Source organism: Gopherus flavomarginatus (assembly GCF_025201925.1).
Source record: "Gopherus flavomarginatus isolate rGopFla2 chromosome 13 unlocalized genomic scaffold, rGopFla2.mat.asm SUPER_13_unloc_2, whole genome shotgun sequence".
NCBI classification, from domain to species: Eukaryota; Metazoa; Chordata; order Testudines; family Testudinidae; genus Gopherus; species Gopherus flavomarginatus.
The window spans coordinates 918,678-942,489 of NW_026114610.1; the positions used below are offsets into that span (position 1 = coordinate 918,678).

Here is a 23,812-nt window from a genome sequence, read left to right on the forward strand (position 1 = left end):
GAGCTGTGCAGGCAGAGGGGGCTGTGCATTGGGATGTCCACCAAAGAACAGCTAATTGCCCAGCTGGAGGAGAAGGATCGCTCGGGTGAACGGAGCTCGGTCCATGAGGGAAGCTGCCCAGCGGACGCAGCGTGGGCCCCGGGGTCTGACATGGCTGGGAGGGGCCAGACTGCTGACGAGGACACCCTGAGACCCTGCCTACCTGTAGCTAGGAAAGAGGTTAGTGGAAGCCCAGTGAATACCGAGGGCACCCTGACCCCGGCGGCCAGCAGGAGATTGTCCTGGCGGAGCTCCCTGTCCCTGGAATGGATGTGGATGGAACATGACAGGGAGCTGAGACGAGAAGAGCTCGAGTTAAGGAGGCAAGAACTGAAGGAGTGGGAGAATCAGCGTAAACATGAGGAGAACCAGCGCCAGCATGAGTGGGAGGAGAAGGAGATCCAGGGTAAGCATGAGCTGGAGCTGGCCTGGCTGAGGAGCAGTGGGGCCCCGGCTGCGGCGAGTGAGGGGGGACCCAAGCCTACAAAGAGCTTTGATAAGTGCTTTCTGGCCCAGCATAAGGAGGGGGAAGGACATAGACACCTTCCTGACGGCCTTTGAGAATGCCTGCGAGCTGCACAGGGTTGACCCTGCAGACAGGATCTCATTTCTCAGCTGCTTACTGGACTCCACAGCCATGGAGGTGTACAGCCGAATGAAAGGGGCGGAGACAGGGGCCTACGAACTGTTCAAACAGGCCCTGCTCCGCGAGTTTGGGCTGACTCCTGAGAGGTATCGGAAAAGGTTCCGGAGCCAGCGTAAAACCCATGAGGTCACATACCTACAACTGGTCAACCGGGTGCAGGGGTATGCCCGCAAGTGGACAGCAGGGGCCCAAACTAAAGAGGACCTGCTTGACCTATTCATACTGGATCACCTGTACGAGCAGTGCCCGTCCGACCTGAGGCTGTGGTTGATGGACCAGAAGCCGGAGAACCCGCAGCACGCAGGCCAGCTGGCTGACCAATTTGTGGACAGTCGGGCAGGGGACAATAGGGAGGAGTCTCGAAGGAGCAGACCTGCCTCAATGCAGAGAGAGAGTCACCATGGGACCTCCCAATGGGGGCCTATGGAGAACTCCCACCAAAAGGGAACATCCAGCCTCAAGTCCATCCGTCCCACTCAAGGGGACCCACGAGACATGGGCTGCTATCACTATGGCCAATGAGGCCACATACGGGCTCAGTGCCCCAAGCTCAAGGACAGACCGAGCAGACCCAACCCACAGAGGGTTGACAGGGTAAAGACCCGGTCAGATGAGGGGCAACATTCCCAGGAAAGGGGGGCTGGCAGCGTACCACTGTTGAAAGAGGGAGGAGGTCCCCAGATCAGCTCCTCTGGGGGGTTGGATGCTCCAGGCTCTGAGTTTTTGGTTTATAGGGTGGGCGCAGGGCTGCCCCTCTGGAGAGAGTGCCTTGTTTCCCTGGAGGTAGATGGGGGGGAAGGTCACTGGGTAGTGGGACATGGGCACAGAGTTGACGCTGGCCCGGCCCGAGGTGGTGGCCTCAGATCGGATGGTGCCCAACACCTACCTGACCCTGATGGGTGTGGGCGGGACCCTATTCGAGGCACCCATGGCAATTGTACACCTGAAGTGGGGGGCCAAGGAGGGCCCCAAGGATGTGGGGGTACACCCACATTTGCCCACGGAGGTGTTAATGGGGGGGACCTGGGCATCTGGCCAAGCAACATCCGGGGTGCCCTGCTCGTGACTCATAGTCAGAGTCGGCACAGGGCACAGCCCCCTGACAACGGGGAAGGTACTCTGCCTGATGCGCAGGACCCTAACCTGGTGGGGAGGGAACGCCCAGGGACATGGCTCAGAGAGGCTGTGGCCTCAGACCCAGCCAGCGAGAGAGAGCAGGTCCCCATCCCTGTCCCAGCTGCTGAGTTCCAGGCTGAGTTGGAGAGAGATCCCTCCTTGCGGAGAAAAAGGGACCTGACCGACCTCGGTGCGGTACAGTCCGTGTGGAGAGGTTGCAAGGAGAGGTTCCTGTGGGAGAGGTGGCTTCCGTATCCAGCTCTGGGAGGGGCGCAGGGAGAGGCAGTTCCAGCGGGGGAGGGGCGCTGGTTTCCCTCCCCAGCTCTGGCAGGGGCCTACGGAGTGGCGGATCAGTGGGGGCAGGCAGCGACCTCCTTGCTTTGGTCACAGCATCAGAGCCAGCGTGAGCCCCCTCTCCGGTGTGCAGGGGGGGTGGGGAGCATCTATCCCTCTCACTCAGCCCCAGGGGGCTGGTTACAGGTAGGCAGGTATCCTGAGCCCAGCAGCCCATCCCCCCTGCCAGCCATGTCATTTGCATTGTCACTGACCATTTCCGTCTTACTCAATTGGTTCCCTGGATTTGAATTCAAATCCTCGATCGTTACAGGAGCAGGGCCTTGATCCTTTCCGAAAGAGACACAGTCACCCACCAACAGGCACTCCCAGCCAATATCCTGGAGAACCACAACTACCAGCCAGTCAGACCCCTCCTGGGTCTGCACAGGGATCCAGGCCATATGTGGGACGAAGGGCTTCACCCCAGGGACCGTCACCCAGGTCCCACAGCCACTCAGTATCTGCGGCTGCACCTCCACAGTTCTCTCTGTCCCAGGGTCTTGCCAGCCCGGGCGTGTTTCCCCACTGACCCTTGGGCAACCCCCTATGTCTCTCTGCTCCACTATCCCCAGTCCATGCTGCTGCTGCTTCTTCTGCAGCTTTTCCTCAGGCTCTTGCTCTCTCTCGTGATCCTCTCGCATTCTCAGGCTCTGCTCCCATCCCATATGTCTTTGATCCCCTGATGGGGAACCCAGTCGTGAAAACCATCTTCTGGTTGGGGACCAGACTCTCGGGGATGCCTGGCTGCTGCTCCAGCTGCTCCCAGATCCTTTTGTAGCCCCATCTGGGTCAGGAATCTGCTCCTCAGACGTGTCCTTCTCCTCCCACTCATGATTAACTGTGCCTTGGTGAACTTCCCCATGCGTAACCCTCTCATTCTGTACAGGATCACAACGTCCTTCTGAAGGAGATGGTGATAGCCCATCACTTCACCATTCCCAAGTGGCTCTGGACTGACAGGCCTGTGTGCTCTTGGCTCCCCCATGGTTTCCAGAAAGAACCCCTGGTGTGCCAGCCCTTCTCGTGGTCACCACCTCTTTGCCAGGGTCAAGCTGCAGCCTCCTCCACCCCTGGAACTGCTCCTGCCATCCCCAGGGGAACCTGCTACTGCAAAAATCCTCTCTCCCAGGGCAGAGCGGCAAGCTCCTCCGCCCCTGAGACTGCTGGCTGCACTCCTCAGGGGGACCCTGTTACTCCAACAGTCCTTCTCGCTGGTCACACACTCCCAGAGGTTAACCGCTCCCTGAAACCGTCCCTCTCTGAGCCTTCAGCACACCTGGTCCTCATTATCCCCCCTTTGTTTTACTGCTCCCCAGTCACTTACTGCAAGCAGCGCCATTCATGGGGTGCAGTACATCCCACCTCTGCTACCAGTTGTCATGGAGTCCCCAGGCGATGCTCTGGAACTGCTCCCCACAAAACCAGTCAGGACTTTGAGGAGCCTCCTCTCCCTTGGAGCAGATGTTTTTAGGGCACGAAGCTCACACGTCTTCACCTCCTGGGTCTCTCCTTGGAGCATTCAGCATCCTCTGACCCTCCGTGCGCTTCCCACAGCGAGTCCGCCCAGGCAAGGTCCATTCTGGGGGGGTATGAAGGTTCTTTCCCCACTTTGAACTTTAGCGTCTAAAAAGTGGGGACCTGCATGATCACTTTTAATCTTTATTACCAGCTTAAATTTGGTACACTGCCACCAGCCAAAATATGGTGTTTGGCACACTTCCTGTTCCCCCAAAACCTTCCCTGGGGAACCCAAGACCCAAACCCCTTGGATCTGAACACAAGGAGAAATTAGCCTTCTCCCCCCTCTTTTTCCCCCGAGACTTTCCCCTCCCTGGGTTACCCTGAGAGGCTACACTGATCCAAACTCCTTGGATCTTAAAACAAAGAGGAATTAACCTCCCCCCCCCCCGTCCTTTACCCCTCACCAATCTCTGGTGTGTTCAGACCCAATCCCCTTGGGTCTTAAAACAAGGAAAAAAATCAATCAGGTTCTTAAAATAGAAAGCTTTTAATTAAAGAAAGAAAAGGTAAAAATTATCTCTGTAAAATCAGGATGGAAAATGCTTTACAGGGTATTCAGATTTATATAGCCTAGAGGGACCTCCCCGCCCCCTTAGCCTGAGATTCAAAGTTACAGCAAACAGAGGTAAAAATCCTTCCAGCAAAAGACACATTTACAAGTAAAGAAAACAAACATAAGATTGATCCATGTTTCCTGGCTATACTCACTATTTTGAAACATGAGAGACTGATTCAGAAAGATTGGAGAAAACCTGGTTGCACGTCTGGTCCCTTTTAGCCCCAAGAGCAAACAAAGAACAAAACAAACAGCACAACAAAGACTTCCCTCCGCCAAGATTTGAAAGTATCTTCTCCCCAGATTGGTCCTCTGGTCAGGTGTCAGCCAGGTTCACTGAGCTTCTTAACCCTTTACAGGTAAAAGAGACATTAACCCTTAACCATCTGTTTATGACAGGAGGGAAGCCAGCACCCCACCCACGCTGGAACTGCCACTCCCCAGGCCCCTCGCAGAGCTGGGAAGGGAAGCGAGCACCCTGCCCCCGCTGGAACTTCCTCTCTCCTGTCCCCTCCCAGAATTGGGTCGGGAACACAGCGCCCCACCCCCACTCGAATGGCCACTCTCCAGTCCCCACCCAGAGCTGAGGAGGGAAGCCAGCGCCCCTCCCTTGCTCAAACCTCCACTCCCCAGACCTATTTCAGAGCTGCGGGGGAAGCCAGCGCCTTGACCCCACTGGAACCGCCACTCCCCAGGCTCATCTGAGGGATGGCGAGGGATGCCAAAGCCCCTCCCCTGCTCGAACCGTCATTCCTCACGCCCCTCCCAGAGCTGGGGAGGGAAGGCATCTCCCCACCCCTGCAGGAACGTCCGCTCCCTAGTTTATGGCAGAACTGGGGAGGGAACACAGCGCCCGCCCCCACAGGAATGGCCGCTCCGCAGTCCCCTGGAAGAGCTGAGGAGGGAACCCCGCGCCCCGTCCCCACTTGAACTGCCGCTGCTCAGTCCCCTGGCAGAGCTGGGGAGGGAAAACAGTGCCCCGTCCCTGATGAAATGTGGCCCCACAGTCCCCTCGCAGAGCTGAGGAGGGAACCCAGTGCCCCAACCCCTGTGACAATGCGGATCTGGCGGTACCCAACTGAGAGTGCCAATTCAGGACCAATTGCTTAAACAGGGCAGTTACAGCCCTAGGCTGGGGTTTTTCCACCTCTAAGGCAAACCAAACCAGTCAAAGAGGACTTTGGTTTCACCCCACTGGCTAACCACAAGTCACACAAGCAATTTCCTTAGACACTCCAGTCTTCTAGTATCACCACCAGTGCCACCTGTGCTGGGGATGAATGGTTATGAAAACCAACACCCCAGTAAAAGAAAAAGGTTCTCTCGATCCGAAAGGAGCCAGCCCCAGACCCAAGTCAATATAAACATCAGATATTACCCACAAATCAAGCTGTTGCCAATCCTTTAGAATCTAAAATCTAAAGGTTTATTCATGAAAGGAAAAAGATAGAGATGAGAGCTAGAATTGGTTAAAAGGAATTAATTACATACAGTAATGGCAAAGTTCTTAGTTTAGGCTTGTAGCAATGATGGAGTAAACTGCAGGTTCAAATCAAGTCTCTGGAGAACATCCCCCACTGGGATGGGTCATCATTCCCTTGTGTAGAGCTTCAGCTTGTAGCAAAGTCCCTCCAGAGGTAAGAAGCAGGATTGAAGACAAGATGGAGATGAGGCATCAGCCTTATATAGGCTTTTCCAGGTGTGAGAACACTTATTTGTTCTTACTGTGGAAAATTACAGCAAAATGGAGTTTGCAGTCACATGGGCCAGTTTCTGCACACCCTGCTGAGTCACAAGGAGTATCTGCCTCCTCTCAATGGGTTAATTGTGTAGCTGATGGTCCTTAATGGGCCATCAAGCAGGCTAAGCAGAGCTAACACCCACTTGTCTGGGATCTCTCCCGGTAACACAGCACAAGTTTGAAAGCCAATATTCATAACTTCAGCTACATAATGATACAGACATACAGACAGCATAATCATAACCAGCAACCCAGAACCTGGTGTTAGACACCTTATATGACCCCCTTTACATAAGATCTGCTGTCATTAGAGGACCTTGGTTGCAAACCATGTTCTATATGGTCCCAGTTTATATCAATAATGTCACACCCCCGCAGGAACGGATGCTCCCCAGGCCCCTGGCAGAGCTGGGGAGGGAAGGCAGCGCCCCACCCCTGCTGGAATGGCCGCTCCCCATTTCCCTTAAAGAGCTGTGGAGGGAACCCAGCGCCCTGCCCCCTCAGGAACAGCAGCTCCCCAGACTCATGGCAGAGCTGGGAAGGAAACTCAGCACCAAACCCCCGCAGGAACGGCCGCTTCCCAGTCCCATCGTAGAGCTGGAAAGGCAACCCAGCGTCCCACCCCCGCAGTAACGACTGCTCTCCAGTCCCCTCGCAGAGCTCAGGAGGGAGCACAGGGCCCCGCCCCTGCAGGAATGGCCGCTCCCCAGTCCCCTCACAGAGCTGGGCAGGGGAGGCAGTGCCCTTCCCCCACAGGAACGGATGCTCCCCAGTCCCCTCACAGAGCTGGGGAGGGAACCCAGCGCCCCGCCCCTGCTGGAACGGCTGTTCCTGTCAGAGTTAAACTCAGGACTCACAGTTTGTCAGACCACTCTGTGTTGTTATTAGCAGGGTGCTGTGCTAACACCCAGATAACGTGAGCTCTATGCAAGACACAAACTATCTTATTTATACAGATAAAAGAACAGGAATTAGACAAAGGGACAAAGAAAGCAAAACAGTAAAATTCACCTGGGGCACAGCATGCATATCCTACTTCCTTACTAACTCTTATCGATCTAAGGCTAATACTTCACTAATTGCCCTTAAATGGTGCAATTGTTCTATGTTAATGTCTGTATTCCTGACACCTGGATTACAGCATTCCAACAGTTTTGCTTAAAGGTACAGACAGCATTTCTTTAAACCTTTCTATTTTCACAATATAATTCATTCTACTTTCACAGAAACATGCTCTGCTCCCGTGGTAGCAACTTCTTGCTCAGGTACACGATGGAGTGTCTCTCCCCCTTTTCATCCTCCTGCATTAACACCGCCCCCAGTCCCATGTCTGAGGCGTCAGTGAACACCATAAAGGGCTTGTTGAAATCTGGGTTTGCCAGAAATTGGTCACTAACTAGAGCCGTCTTCAGCAACCGGAGAGCCTGCTGGCACTGCTCAGTCCTGACCACCTTGTCTGGCTTCCCCTTCTTGCACAGCTCAGTGAGGGGGCGGCTATGGCTCAAAAGTGGGGCACGAATCTTCGATAGTACCCCGCCATCCCAATAAAGGCCTGGACCTGGTTTTTGGTTTGGGGAGCGGGACAGTCTCTGATCACTTCCACCTTGGCTGGTTCCGGCTTTAGGCAGCCACTCCCCACCTGATGGCCCAGATAAGATACTTCAGACATCCCCATCTTGCACTTCTCAGCCTTTACGGTTAACCCAGCCTCCCGCAGTTGGTCCAGCACTTGCTTAACCTGGGACACGTGGTCCTCTCAGGTCCAGCTAAAGACGCAGATGTCATCAATATACGTCACGGCAAAAAGCTCCATCCCCCTCAGTAGCTGATCCACCAGGCGCTGGAAGGTGGCTGGCGCTCCCTTGAGGCCGAAGGACAGGGTCAGAAACTCATAGAGCCCCAGAGGGGTGATAAAGGCCGATTTCAGCCTGGCATCTGCGTCCAGTGGCACTTGCCAGTAGCCCTTTGTAAGATCCTCGGAGGTGAGGTACCAAGAACCTCCCAGCTTCTCTAGGAGCTCATCAGGCCTGGGCATGGGGTAGGCAACAGATACGATGATGGCATTGAGCTTTCGATAGTCCACACAGAACCGGATCGACCCATCCCTTTTAGGGACCAGCACCACTGGAGAGGCCCAAGGCCTGGAAGACGGCTGGATCACCCACAAAGCCAGCATGTCCCTGACCTCTCTTTCTAGGTCCTGGGCAGTTTTCCCGGTGACCCAAAAAGGGGATCATCTTATAGGAGGATGTGACCCGGTCTCCACCCAGTGGATAATCAAATTAGTGCGTCTAGGTTGGTTGGAAAACAGCTGTCGGTATAGAGATGCAGCACCCCTGTGATCTCAGCATGCTGGGCCGGGGTCAGCTGATCAGAGGGGGGAATTGCCTCCAGCGGGGAACCAGCTTTTGTCCCAGGAAATAGATCCATTAAAGCGTCATCTCCCTGCTCCTCCCAATGTCCACACACGGCCAACACCACATTCCCCCTGTCATAATATGGCTTCATCATATTCACATGGTACACCCGGCAGTGGTGCGTCCAGTTCGACAGCTCCACCACATAGTTTATCTCATTTAGTTGCTTGACAACCTTGAAGGGCCCTTCCTAGGGTCCTGAAGTTTGTACTTTCTCACGGAGATGAGAACCATCACCTGATCCCCGGTGGCGAAGGCGCGGGCCCGAACCATGCGGTCATATCAGACCTTCTGCTTCCTCTGGGCTCGGGCCATATTCTCCCTGCCCAGGCCCATGAGCTCGGCAAGTCTTTCCCGGAAGGTCAGGACATACTCCACCACTGAATCCCCATCGGGAGTGGCCTTCCCCTCCCATTCGTCTCTCATCAGGTCCAGGGGCCTCCTTACCTGCCTTCTATATAACAGTTTGAATGGCGAAAACCCAGTAGATTCCTGGGGTACCTTCCTATACGCAAACAGCAGGTGAGGTAAGTACTTGTCCCAGTCCTGTGGATGCTGGTTCATAAATGTTTTTAGCATCATCTTCAGCGTCTCGTTGAATCTTTCCACCAGCTCGTTGGACTGGGGGTGATACTCTAAGGCCCGGCTGTGCCGGATCCAACATTTCTCCCACAAGCACCGGAGCAGAGTCGACATGAAGTTGGACCCCTGGTCTGTTAAGACTTCCTTGGGGAACCCCACTCGGCTGAAAATGGTCAGCAGCGCATCTGCCACAGTGTCTGCTTTGATAGAGGACAAGGCCACCGCCTCGAGGTAGCGAGTGGCGAAATCTACCACCAGAATGAGGGATTTTTCTGCAACTCAGCCTGGAACTCAGCAGCTGAGACAGGGATGGAGACATGCTCTTTCTCTAGCTGGCTTGTTCTGATGCCGCAGCCTTTCTGAGCCGTGTCCCTGGGCGTTCTCCTTGGGACGGGATTCTCCCTATTACCTCTTTGGGAGGTCCTAGGATGAGACTCTCTCTGCATCGCTGTGGGCCTATTCCTTTGGGACTCCTCCCTGCCACCTCCCGACCAGATCTTTACAAACTCATCTGCCAGCCGCCCTGTATGTTGCGGGTCCTCTGGTTTTTGGTCCCTCAACCACAGCCTCAGGTCGGATGGGTACTGCTTATACAGTTGCTCCAGTCCTAGCAGTTTAACCAGGTCCCCCTTCATCTGGGCCCCACTGGCCCACTTGCTGGTGTATCCCTCCATGCGGACGGCTAGTAGCAGATATGAGACCTCAGGGGTTTTATACTGACCCCGGAAACTCTCTCGGTACATCTCAGGAGTCAGCCCAAACTCGCGCAGCAGGGCCTGTTTGAATAGTTTGTAGTTCCCTTTCTCAGCATCTCCCAATTGGCGGTACAATGCCATGGCCTTGGGGTCCTGTAAGGGAGTGAGAACTTGGAGCCTGTCCGCAGGATCTACCTGGTGCAGCTAGCAGGCCATCTCAAAGGCAACCAGGAAGTCATCCATGTCCTCCCCCTCCTTACGTTGAGCCAGAATGCACCTACCAAAGCTTCGCGCAGTCCTGGGCCCCCCTCACTCCTTGCAGTTGGGGGCCCCGCTGCTCCTCAGCCGAGCCAGTTCTAGCTCATACTGACGCTGTTATTCTTCATATTCCCTCTTTCTCACTTTTTCCTTCTGTTCTCGTTGTCTTTGTCTCTCTTCATGTTCTCTCTGTCTCTCACGATCCTCCAGCTCCCTCAGTTTTAGCTCTCTCTCCCATTCCAGTCGCTTCTGCTCCACGGATGCCGAGCATCGCCGGGAGGATCCTCTGCTGGTCGGGGGTGTCACGGTGCCCTCGGTATTCGCTGGGCTCCTCCTGACCCTTCCCCTAGGCATAGGAACGGGGGGTCTCGGGAAGCCCTCAGCCGCCAGCTGATCACTCCCAGTGGGGACAGGCACTGGTGTCTGCACTGCATCTGTCAGGCTGCTTCCCTCAGAGACAGTGATCAGTTCATTCAAGTGATCTCCCTCCTCCAGCCGGGCAATCAGCTTGCACAGCCCAACCAGGTCGCACTTAAGCCACTTGGTATACATCTTCCTGCTGGCCACTCACAGGCCGGGGTGCTCAATGCTCCCCATGGTTTCCAGGGAGATCCCTAGTGCACCAGCCCTTCTTAAGGTCACCACCCATCTCCCAGGGTTGATCCGCAGACTCCTCCACCCCTGGGACCGCTCACTGCAATCCCCCGGGGGACCCTGTTACTGCAAAAATCCTTCTCTCTGGTCACACACTCCCAGGTCTTAATCACCCCTACAACGGTCCCTTAGTTTTACTGCTCCCCAGTCACTTACTTGAGGAAGCGTCGTCCACAGTGTGCAGTAGATCCCGCTGCTGCCACCAGTTGTCACAGAATGTGGGGGAGTCCGGTCCTGCACCCCTCTTCCTGGGACTCACAGTGACTCTCAGCCAGCCAGTAAAACAGAAGGTTTATTGGACAACAGGAACGCAGGTGACAGCAGAGCTTGTAGGCACGACCAGGACCCCTCAATCTGGTCCTTCGGGGGGTTCAGAGTGTTTTGTCCCCAGCTTGGGATTCCCTGAATTCCAACCGCCCAGCCATAAAACTGAAACTGCCCAAACCCTCTCTAGTCAGCTCTCTGCCTCTGTCCACCTTCTCGGGCCAAGGTGTTGAACTCCCGTCCCCCCTGCATCGCTCAGGTTACAAGCTCAGGTCCCGTACCTCACCTAAAGTCACCCCCTGCTCTCCCATCCCCCCCACAGACAGTTCATACTCCATCACAAGGGGCACCAGTAGAGCAGGGGGAATCCCAGGGGGCTGCTGGTCGGGAGTGATGGGCATCAGCAGACCTGTGAGTCTGGAGGTCAGGACTGGGATAGCAGGGGCTGCAGGTCAGAAGTGAGGGGTCTCGGTAGCGCAGTGACTGGGGAGCCTAGCAGGGAGCCCAGGGGGCTGCAGGTCGGGAGTGATGGTCACTAGCAGAGCTGGAGGGAGCCCAGGGGACTATGGGTCGGGAGTGAGGGGCACCAGCAGAGCTGAGAGTCTGAAGGTCAGGACTGGTATAGCAGGGGCTGTGGGTCAGGAGTGGGGGCACAGGCAGCACAGTGACTGGGGAGCTCAGTGGAGAGCTCAGGGTGCTGTGGCTCGGGAGTGAGGGGCACTGGTAGAGCTGGAGGGAGCCCAGGGAGATGTGAGTTGGGAGTGAGGGGCACCAGCAGAGCTAGGGGGAACCCAGGGTGCTGCGGATTGTGAGTGAGGGGCACCGCTAGAGCTGGGGGAATCCCAGGGGGCTGCGGGTTGGGAGTGATGGGCAGCAGCAGAGTTGTGAGTCTGGATGTCACGACTGGGACAGGAGGGGCTGCGAGTCGGGAGTTAGGGGCACCAGCAGCGCAGTGACTGAGAAGCTCAGTGGGGAACTCAGGGGGCTGCAGGGCTGCAGTGAGAGGCACCATCAGAGCTGGAGGGAGCCCAGGGGGATGTGGATTGGGAGTGAGGGGCACCAGCAGAGCTGTGAGTCTGGAGTTCAGGACTGGGATAGCAGGGGCTGTGTGTCGGGAGTGAGGGGCACCGGTAGAGCTGGGGGAAGCCCAGAGGGCAGTGGTCGTAAATGAGGGGCAATGGCAGCACAGTTACTGGGGAGCTCAGCGGGGAGCACAGCAGTCTGCGGGTCGGGTGTGAGGGGAACCTGTAGAGCTGGGGGGAGCCCAGGGGATTGCAGGTCGGGAGTGATGGGCATCGGTAGAGCTGTAGGACCCCCTGGGGGCTGTGGGTCGGGAGTGAGGGGCACAACAGAGCTATGAGTCTGGAGTTCAGGACTAGGATAGCAGGGGCTGAGGGTCGGAAGTGAGCGGCACCAGCAGAGCTGTGAGTCTCAAGCTCAGGATGGGGATAGCAGAGGCTGCGAGTCGGGAGTAAGGGGCACCATCAGCGCAGTGATTGGGGAGCACAGCTGGGAGCCCAGGGGGCTGTGGGTTGGGAGTGAGGGGCATCAGCAGAGTTGTGAGTCTGGAGATTAGGACTGGAATAGCTGGGGCTACGGGTCGGGAGTGAGGGTAAAATGGGTGTCACTTGATTTTTGCATCTCCCTGTGAAAATATAACTGGCACGTGCGGCTTTCTGCAGGGGGTCATGATGTTAAAGTTGGGGAGTTCAGTCTCTGTACTTCTGGGGGAATGTTGCTTTTTTAAACTGCCTCACTGCCAGGCACACCGGGCTGTTAGCTGCACCCACTGTCCTTGCCAGGGGCCCTTGCTGAACCCTGGGCGGCTGCATTGCAGAGCTGGGGTTACTCTGCAGGGGGAGAAGCTGCTGGGGAGCAATGTAGAGCAGGTGCAGGAAGGGGACGGGGTCACTATTCACATTCTGAACAGCACAATTTTCCAAATTTGGGAATAGATTCATAGATTCATCCTCCAGCAAGTGACCCCATGCCCCACGCTGCAGAGGAAGGCGAATGTCTGAGAACAATTCTAAGGGGAAGGTGAATGCAGAGCTATGACACTGGAGATGCCCAGACCTCCAATAGGGGCAGCGTGGCAATTAATAATGGGAAGATCATTTGCGAAATTAGCCGCCACTGACACGATTTGTCTCTGTTCCTATTTTACGCTGTGGTGTTAGTTAAAGGAATCAGTACAGATTTTTTACTATATTAATTAAACACTTAATTTTATGTAACCAAGCCAAAAACTTAGTGTCACTTATTTTTTCTCTGTCCTAGCAAGAATGAATTGAATGTTGTGACTTTATGGAAAGTGCAGCAAGATTAAATGTGGGGAATTCAGTCTCTGTGTTTGTGAGCTGATGTTCTCCTCTCACAGGTCAGTGCCTGCATTGAAATACCAAGAGGAATCTAAGGGCTGGTGTACACTGGGCACTTCACTGGCAGAGCGACGTCTCTCAGGGTGTGACCCCCCCCCAACCCATAGAGTTAAGGTGACCTAAGCCCTGGTTCGATAGTGCTAAAGAAAAGGAAGAATTGTTCTGTCAATGTAGCTATTACAGGGATGGGAAAACCCCTCCAGTCACTGTCTGCTCCAGAGAGCTATAGCAGTGCCACAGCAGTGTTTTAAGTGTAGACAGAGTGAAACTAGATCTGGTGCCAGTTCACACTGTGGATGCTCAGGCACTAAGGGTGCAATAATAACAACAAACCCACAGTTGTCAGGATTTGAACCTGTGCCAGGAAACCACAATGGATTTCTAGCCCATCACCTTAACTACTCGACCACAACTACTTAACATACATTTGTTTCACTACATGATGATTCTGTTCTCACTGAATTGTCATTCCCATTGTTTGCTCAGACCAGCTTCCCCAGCACACTCATGGCGGCACATCAGTGTCAGTGTGTCGTTGGCTGAACAGCGAGAATTCCTGCCCATTTCCCTTCCGGCTGGAGCAGGATGAGAGTGTGTTTGTGTGAACGACATTGCAATGTTCTTCATTCCCCACTCCGACAATTCAGACAGTCTCTTTCCTAGTCAAATCTCCAGCACATCGTTCCAATAGCAGGGGGCAGGATTTCTCTGGGGCACTGAAATATTTCCGGGGGCTGGTGCATGAATGAATTGAATGTTGTGACTTTATGGAACTTGCATTTCACCCTCGATGTTTCATGGATGAACAACAGCAGCAGGAAGAAAGAGCCGAGCCAATATCTCCCTGGCAGGGATGCAGGTGCCACGTCCCCTCTGTCTGCCCATCGCCATCGCAGGAGAGAAGGGTTCACTGGAATCGAATACCCTTGCTCAGACCAGAGACAGAGGGAGGTTTTGCTGTTCATGGATCTGTGCAAAGGAAATTGTGTCTCTGTGTGAAATTGAGGTGGGAAGTGAAACATCCACATGGTGGTCCAATGCCCTAAGGAATGTGGGTGAAGGACTCAGGCTGGGAAATGATTTAACGGGGTTTGTTTCAATTTATTGCCCTGATTAAAAACTATGGCTAAAATGCAGCCATGTTGTTAGTACTTGTACCTGTGTAGGGACACCCCAGAGGGTGTTAAGTCCATTGCCTTCACCAAGAGCAGTTGATTATTTTATCAAGGTACAAATTTCTTGTGAAGGCCTAGAACACAGAGAAAACAATACACTGATGATAAGAAGAAGTACATAAAAAGATTTTGCAGCCACCATGGGCGTAACTATGATGTGTCATGTTTCACTTTTTATATCTGGCGCCACCTCCTTTCCCTTTTGCCTTGTAGTTGACCAAGGGCAAAGCTGAACATCTCTTCAGATATCAGGGAGTGTTTATGTCCATCCCTGCAAGCTACACAGGGGTTTGATGTTGCTGCTTTCAATCCTCTGGCTCTGCCGGGATAAGGAACATTTCAGGCTGTCACTGAACTGAAGGAGGAAGACCATTTTTTGACAGGGAGAGGGACGCCTCCTCTTAAAGGTGTTTGTCTGGCTGGCAGTCCTGCTTCCCAGGTCTTGCCCATGGGGCTTCAGCAGTTTTGGGACCAGTTCACTCCCTTGGCCCCATCTGCTGCCCCCAGGCGCTCCCCTCCAGGGGCCCTGGCCGTGCAGTATCTTCCTGCTCACTCCAGTGGCTGCCGGCCTCTCCCCATGGCAGGGCGGGGCAGAGCTGTGCCTCTACGCTCTGCCCCCACTCCAAGCCCCTGCAGCCAATGGAACGCTGTGGGGGTGATACCTGGGGGCAGCAGCACGCGGAGGTCCCCCAGCCTGCCCCGCCTTGGAGCCCCAGGTAAGCGCTGCACCCCTGACTCCCTCCCAGAGCCTGCACCCTCTCCCTCCACACACCCCCTCCCACCCTCTCCAATCTCCCTCCCAGAGCCTGCACCCCCATCCCTCCTCCTATTCCCCCTACCCCTGTCCCAGCCCAGAGCCTGCACCCAGGACCCAAACTCCATCCCAGAGCCTGCACCCTAGAACCCCTCCCCCACCCAAACTCCCTCCCAGAGACCAGCCTCTCACCCCTTCTGCACCCAAACTCCCCCCAGAGCCTGCACCCCTCCTGCACCCCAATCCCCAGCCCCAACCCAGGGCCTGAACCCTAGACCTCCTCCCCCCATCTCCCTCCCAGAGCCTTAGGCAGATGGGGGGCAGAGTTTTGGGGGGTGGGTTCTGAGTGGTATGAGTGACATTATTGGCCCACTAGGAGGATTGGAGGATTGGCACTGGCCCTAAGGTAAATTGAGGTTGAGACTCTGCTTTAAGGGATTGGAGCAATGCTGGAGAGACTGACGGGCAGGGAGCTGGGGAGCTGTGTGTGCTCCAAGGAGAGTTGTTGTTGTGCTCTGGTGACACAGAGCGGGGGTGGGGAGTTTGTAAGCTGTGGTGTTTGTATACAGATAAAGTTTAGTAACCCCTAGGCTAAACACTGTTCCTGCTCTGGGCTATACATGACACTTTTTGTTGCGAGTATAGATCAGTGGGTGAATGTTTCCCTGCAGGATAATAGGTTCCTAGTTCCAATCCAAGTGATTCCCTTGAAAAACTTTTTCGAATGAAAATGGATTTCCAGACCCATCTCCAGTATGTTCAGGAGTTCGCTGAATGGGGGCGGGGGGCTTGAAATGAATTTAAACACTCAGCATTTTCCTGTGCAAATGTATAAAAACCTAGCAGAGCTGTCCAGCAGCTGAAATCAGTTCCAGTCCTTGGCGTGTCTGTATCTGAGGGTATGGCTACACTTACAGTTCTGCAGCGCTGGTAGTTACAGCTTTGTTCGTACAGCTGTGTAGGGCCAGCGCTGCAGTGTGGCCACACTGACAGCTACCAGTGCTGCAGTGTGGCCACATTTGCAGCACTTGCAGCGCTGTTGGGAGTGGTGCATTGTGGGCAGCTATCCCACAGAGCACCTCGTCCCATTTTGGCGCTGTGGCTTGTGGGAAGGGGAAGGAAGTGTGCGGGTCTTTCCGCTTCCTGTTCCAACGCCCCGTGGTGCTTTGCTACACATTCCGAGCAGTTTGGCGGCATTGTGAGTCTGCAGCGCGATTTCTGAGATTTCTGTTACAAATGGAGCCTGAGCTGCTGAGGACCTTGCTGATGAATGTTGCCAGCACATCACGCATGGCAGTGGAGCTATTCCTTCAGCTGCAAAGTGACAGTGAGGAGTTAGACGATGATATTGAAACGCCTGACGCTCAAGACACTCAATTGCTTGTGGCAGTAACAGACGTGCTCAGCTCCGTGGACCGGCGCATTTGGGCTCGGGAAACCAGCACTCAGTGGTGGGATCACATCGTCCTGCAAGCCTGGGATGACGAGCAGTGGCTGCAGAACTTTCGGATGAGAAAAGCCACTTTCATGGGACTGTGTGCTGAGCTCGCCCCTACCCTGCGGCGCAGGGACACGAGATTGAGAGCTGCCCTGCCAGTGGAGGTGCGGGTGGCTATTGCAATCTGGAAGCTGGCAACTCCAGACTGCTTCAGATCGGTGGTGAACCAGTTTGGAGTGGGAAAGTCTACCGTTGGAATGGTGCTGATGCAAGTTTGCACAGCCATTAATCGCACCCTGCTAAGAAGAACCGTGACTCTTGGGAACGTGCAGGACATTGTGGACGGCTTTGCAGAAATGGGGTTCCCTAACTGTGGAGGGGCAATAGATGGGACGCATATTCCTATTCTGTCACCACCCCACCTGGCATCCGAGTACATTATTCGCAAGGGGTATTTCTCTGTGGTTCTGCAAGTGCTTGTGGATCACCGTGGGCGTTTCACTGATATTTACTCAGGATGGCCTGGAAAGGTGCACGATGCACGCGTCTTTCGGAACAGTGCCCTGTTCAGAAAGCTGAGGGCCGGGACTTTTTTCCCAGACCACAAGATCACAGTAGGGGATGTCGAAATGCCCACTGTGATCCTTGGAGACCCCGCTTACCCCTTAATGCCTTGGCTCATGAAACCGTATACAGGGAAGCTTGACAGGAGCAAGGACCAGTTCAACTACAGGCTGAGCCGGTGCAGAATGACTGTGGAGTGTGCTTTGGCTGTTTGAAAGCCCGCTGGAGGTGTCTTTATGGGAAGCTAGATTTGGGGGAAAGCAGCATCTCCGCTGTTATATCCACGTGCTGTACCCTCCATAATATTTGTGAAGGGAAGGGTGAAAGATTCAGTGAGGAATGGACCTCCGAGGTTCGACGCCTAGAGGATGAATTTGCACAGCCAGAGAGCAGGGCTACTAGAGAGGCCCAGGAAAGGGCTTCAAGGATTAGGGATGCCTTAAGGGAGCAATTTGATGCTGAGAGCCAACAGTAATGTTTGGTGCCTTTGCTGTGCTCCTTTCTACCTTGGGGTACAGTGTTTACCACTTTCTGCAGTAATAAAAAGTATTGTAAAAGCCATAAAATCCTTTATTCAAAGTACAGTACATAAAAGGGCAGGGGGGTAGGGTGGTGGACTGTACATTCAGAGGTTTGAATATGTCCTGTTTGGATTACTGTTCAATGTCTGCTGCACTTCAGGATTACTATGCTGCAGGGTAATGGGGGTGGAGTGCACAGGGTAAGAATTGTAGTTATCAGGGCTGGTAGGTGATCGTACAGGTGTTGGGGGCAGCTGGGGGTAATAAGAAACTAGATGCTGGAGAAAGGTGTTTTGTGCAAATACTGGGGAACAAGAAAGAGAGCTTTGGGAGGGGTGTGGGTTACCACGGTACAGATCTGCCTGCATGGCTACGAGAGACTCGAAAGAGTCAGTTTGGCGAGCCAGGAGGCTTATCAGGTGCTTTGAGGTTTTTTTGGTAGCCAATTCCTTTCTCCTGCTTTCTGTTTGCCTCCACTCATACATTTTCTCTCTCCATTCCTGCGTCTTCCTACTTTCTCTCTTGTAGTGCATCATAACTGCTTTGATCAATTCTTCTTTTGATTTTCGCTGATTTTTTCTCAAGTTCTGCAAGCGACGTGAGGCCGGTGATCCGGCTGCATTAGTCAAGGTCACTAAAAAAAACATAGATAGAAACATGTAATACGCAGAGGCTACATTGTTTATTATCACACAGTGAAGGAGTTTGTAGACTTTTTGTAGCATCATTCCCACATACCTAACATAACACAGAGAGGCCAGGGAAGCGAAGGCATGGCGAGCAATGAGGTGAGTGTTTCTGCCCCGACTTCACCTGGGAGGGGGAACTGACTGATGGCTCACTGGGGTTTATCTGCACTGGGTAGAGGAGGTAGCTGGTGGCCTGCACAGGGGACAGTAGGGAATATGAAGCTGGCGACCTGCTGGCGGGGGGGGGGGCGGTCCGCGGAACTGCCAGCCTGCTGGGGGGGGACGGAACGCACAGCGGTGCTGGCTACCTGCTGGCGGGGGGGGGAGACCGGAACGCACCGGGGTGCTGGCGACCTGCTGGCGAGGGGGGGGGGGGAAACACCGCGGTGCTGGCTACCTGCTGGCGGGGGGGGGGGCCGGAATGCACAGCGGTGCTGGCGACCTACTGGTGGGATCAGCTGAGCCCAGGGCAGTGGAGTGTGCAGGATTACCAGAGAGGCTTAAAAGGTATGCTGGGATACCTCCTTATACCCCGGAGGTCAATAAAAGCACTGGTGGGGTCCACACTTGCTGACCAGCGCTGGATCACCAGCGCTGGAATCGCTACACCCGAGGCACGACCAGGGAGTTGCAGCGCTGGCCGTGCTTTGCAAGTGTGGTCACATCCTGAGTTGCAGCGCTGTAACCCCCTCACCAGCGCTGCAGCTCTCCAGTGTAGCCAAGCCCTGAGGCATGTGTGACACCTCTGTGGTGATGACAGGTGAAAAAATGCTGGATTCAATGAAAGATGAGACCATAGAAGGGGAAAGTGAATGGCAGCACCACACAGGGTCATAACACTGAGACACGGGGCTTCACTGTCACTGCCCCTGTGTTTTCCATCATTTATATCCTAAGGAACACACCCTCCCCCTCCCCCACACACTGTCACACACAACCTTCTCCCCTTGAGCCCAATCCAACCCTCCCCCTCTCCCACACACACTCCATGGGACACAGCCTCTCGGTGACTCACCCAGATGGGGGCTTGTCTCTGCATCTCCCCAACAGGGGAGCAGAGAGCCGAAAGGGCCGCAGGAGACCAATGGAGCTAGGCAGGACTAGAAAAGACTTCCCTTCCCTTCTTTTGAGTCCAATTAATCTCACCCATGGGACATTCCTGCCCCGGGTGGGCTCAAAGCACCAACCTTCCCCTCAGCAACGGAAGGTGGGAACCAGCTCTATTACACAGAAGGAGGCTCCCCACCTCTGCTGCTGCCATTCAGCAGCCATTAATATTGATTGATTTTAGTTAATGCAACCCCCTCAACCCCTAATCCATCCATGAATCAAGGAGGCAAGACCCTCAGCTGGGAACCAGAGGGGCAATGGGTTAGTGTACGGGACTTATAGTAGCCGTGCTGAGTGTTGTGAATTGAAACCTCACCTAAAGCACTAGCTTTCATTAAGCAAATGGGTTCTGCCAATCAGTTTACCCTACAGAAAATACAATTGCAGCTCAGAAGACACCAAAGTCCCCTTGCTTTACAGAGAGCAGGGCAGATTCCATAGATCTACCAGGCTCTTCTCTCCATCAGCCACCAGGGTCAGGCAGAGCCCAGAGCACTGCCCCTGGCTCCCCCTCAGTCTTTGCTCCCCAAACCACCTGTGTGCTCACCCTCTTCTCTGTGAGACTCAAACCCTGCCTGACTTTCTATATGTTGATGTGGTTTTCGTCTGATGTGTTCATGTGCATGTGGGTCCTGTGTGATTTTGGTGGATGCCTGGCATAGTTTTGGGTGCGTGTGTGTATGATTTTTGCATACAGATTGTTTTTTTGCTTAGTATTCTTTTGGTATGTGGGTTTTGTGCTTTCTTGTTGTGGGATTTCGCTGTATTTTTTGGTGTGGATTTGTTCTTTCTATATTTTGTGTCGCTTTCCCTTTTGTGTATATGCCTCTGTGTGCTCTGTGTGCTGTGTGGGTTTGGTTTTAGTTTATGTCTGTGTGGGCCTGTGCAGTCTGTGATTTTCTCTTTCTCTCTGTGTCTCTGTCTCTCTGTTTGTATCTTCATGTGTAAATTCACTGGAACTTTTCAGAATCTCCACAGCTTTGCCAATTTTCACCAGGAATTTTTCTCCATTAACAAATTCTCACGTGTTCCCTACCAATTGGTGACCATTGCCCCAGGGGCTGTCAGTCTCAGGGGCCTGATTTCCCATTGACCCTTCCCCCTTTTATTGGGACTGGGAACTAGCCAACCAAAAACTCTACTAAGTTTTAGTGAAGGGCCAACAGTCCCTTACACGAGCCAGCCCTGTGAGGTTCACCGATGGCCAGAGAAGGCAGCACAAGCTGGTCCCATGGTGTAATGGGCAGCACTCAGGACTCTGAATCCTGCAGTCTGAGTTCAAATGTCAGTGGGACCTTGTGCTGGTTTGTGGTAAAGCCCTGTAGCTCAAAGCGCTCAATTTCCCTGTCTCCAGTTGTTTAAGAGTGAGTCTTTTCCCTCCTGCTGGGTGACTCACACTCACTGGAGCCAGGTCTTTGGTTGAGATGGCTGCAATGGATTGGGGTGTAGAAGTGGCTGTGGCTGCCTGTAGTCCTGTGGTTTGACCTGGTGGTTGGGATTCTTGCTGCTTCACCTGATTCCCACAAGTTTGGCCCTTGTGCTTGCTGCCACACTTTTCCTCTGGCCCACACGGCGCTTGAAGAAAGGAGTGCCAGGGCTGGGATTAATAGTCAGGGCTTGGCAGGAGGGAGATGGAGCCCAGCCTGGAGCCCCTCACACCTTCCCTCCTCCGGACACCTAGAGCAGAGGTGGCTGGTGCTGACAGCTCCGAGGGAAGGTTTATAAGCCACTGAGCAACAGAAGGCGGGGCAAGAGGAGGGGACAACCATGCCTATGAATGGCCAGCAGACAGCCACAAAGACCCCCAGCCAGGCAGCTTCCTGCCATGCCAAATACCCACTGAAAGCGACCCGCAGACCAGCATGCAGGGCAGCTGCTGATGCTCTGTGGCCAACATCAGAAGAAGGTAAGAAAGCAGTGCCTGCCCCCTGGTGTGACCTCTGTCTGTTCCCACTCAGGTGCTCACTTTTGCAGTGGGGCAGGAGATTTTACCCCAAGAGGCTTTTCCCCAGCTGGCGAGAAGCAGAGAAACACCCAGGCTCCCAAGGTGCTATTCACCAAGCCCCCTCCAGCACAGGGACAGGCGCACACTTGGAAGAGGGAAACTGCTCTACACGCCAGCCTGGCCAGCCGCCCATTATCTTTGGCAAGTCAGGAATGGCAAAGGCTAGACTGGAAGGACTTGGGGCTCATGCCTCAGCCTTTGTGACACCCAACCCCCAACTCCTTCCTGGGGCTCTAGCTGAAGCCAGAGCATTGGCCTGAGCGGCCAAGAAGAGGTTCCAGACCTGAAGGAAGCAGGACTTTCAGCACGAAAGTAAAACTGCAGAAACACAACCATAAAGGGACTTGAACCCTCAATCTTCTGACCCAAAATCAGATACCTTATCCATTAGGCCATATGAAAAAAGCCCCTCCAAGCCCTTCTTTAGAAAAGGCAGACACTATGTTTCTCGGGTCTTCTACTGAGTGGGGCCGAGACTCTCTGGGCACAAGATGTAGAGTTCCCAGCGACACGTGAGAATTAATTCTATGGAGCCAGGTGCAGGACCTTGGCAGGGAGGCTCAGGTATGGGGGATTGGGGTGCAGTGGATGGGCTGGCTGTCTAGGTGAGGAGATTTAGTGACCCTCAGGTGCAGAAGGGAGGAAGAGGAGGAGGAATCAGCAGTGGCCATGGAGAAGAAGAGGAGGGATGAAGGCTCTTAGCAAGCCTGGCTAGCTCAGTCAGTAGAGTATCAGGCTCTTAATGGGAGGGGCCAGGGTTTGAGCTGCTGTCCAGGGACTCAGCTTTTATGTTGCCTTGTGTGCCAGGAGCCAAATGATTCCTGGTGGTGCCCAGAGCCATGTGTGGGACAGAGAGGCTGAGACTTGTGGCACCTGCTCTGCAGCAGGGATCCGGGCAGCTCAGACTCAGGGAAGGCTTCTGCGCTCAGAGGCGCTGACTTTGAGAGTTCCCGGGCAGTGCTCAATGCCTGCTCTACCACAGGCCCTGCCCCCAAACCATCAAATTTCTTCCCACCCCACCCTGCCCCACTTCTTTCTCTCCTCACTTCTCCAGCACACCCCATCAATGGCCGGCAGGAGGCGCTGAAGGAGAAGAGGAGGAGCTTGTCGGCCAGGCCTGCTAGCAGGTGGGAGGTACAGGGGCAGCTGCTGGGCACTTTTTTTTTTTTTGTGTGTATTCTGCAGCCCTGTAGCACCCATGGAGTCGCTGACTTGGCTCCTTTCACACCCTAGAGAGAGAAGCAGAACCAGGGCTATGGCTGATCTGAGGGGCACCAGGTGAGTGGCAGAGGAGTCAGGTGCTGAGAGTTTGCCTGACCCCTCAGGGACACAGTGTGAAGTGGTGTCCCAGGGATCTCTATGAAAAGAGCAGAACAGAATTTACTTGGGTTGGGGAGAAAATTGAGAGTGTCTCAGGGGGTTGTAGAGAGGTATTGCCCAGTTTAGAGACTGGCTAAAACACAGGCCTCGCTGTGAACAGGATTCGAACCTGTGCAGGGGAACCCTATTGGATTTCGACTCCAACGCCTTAACCACTCGGCCATCACAGCTGTGAGCACAAAACTGCCCCACTGCCAGAGAAACTGGTAAAGAATCACAATGCCCAGGCATGAAGTCATCTGAACTACAGAATTCCCACCGCAAACCTGGTTCCCAAAGCACAGGGGGGATTTGGGGTTTGTTCTCTTTGCTTAGCCATGTGCAGTCACACAGAGAGCGCGTTTAAAAGTCTCCCCTCCCACAGAGCGGAAATGGGAAATGATTCTCAACTTGAAGCTTGATGTGAATGAGGATGTCTGGGCCACAAGGCCAGGGACTGATCTTTGCTATAGAAACCAGTGACACACAGAACCAGGCTAAGGAAAATGTTTCCTGGAGTCAGTAACTGGATTAGCAGCAGTATTGTGCAGAGAAATGTCCCACAAGAGGAGTCAGCACATTGGTGGTTCGGTAGCAGAAGTCACAGATACAGCGGGGGAGGTCTGTGGATCAGGAGTGAGGGGCACTGGCAGAGCAGTGAGAGGGGAGCCCAGGGCTGGGATAACAGGGGCTGTGGGTCAGGACAGGCAGTTCTGTGCAGAGTGTTCAGAGGTGCCCTGTATCTGCCCTTTCTCTGCACCGTCCCTGCTCCCAGAATGCACCAGGCCCTGGACTGAACTCTTCCCCTGCAGGCTGAGCTGGTTTCGTTTGCTGTGATCCTGTTGGATGGGAGGGGGGGAAGTGACAGTCCCAGCCCAGAGCCAACGCCCCCCTGTCACCCAGCACCCTTGGCCCCAGATCCACCCAGCCTAGTAGAGAACTCAGCAGGGCAGGGCAGCCAGGAATTGTGCCCTGCCAGGTGCTCAGGGGC

General features: G+C 54.3%; 1 non-coding gene across 1 annotated transcript; it reads right to left on the reverse strand.

Annotated features, from left to right (window-relative positions):
* Nucleotides 1–22,930: 22,930 nt before the first annotated feature.
* TRNAS-CGA (transfer RNA serine (anticodon CGA)) lies at nt 22,931–23,012 on the reverse strand. Its single transcript has one exon. It is a non-coding gene; the product is annotated as a tRNA-Ser (tRNA).
* Between the last annotated feature and the right edge of the window lie 800 nt (nt 23,013–23,812).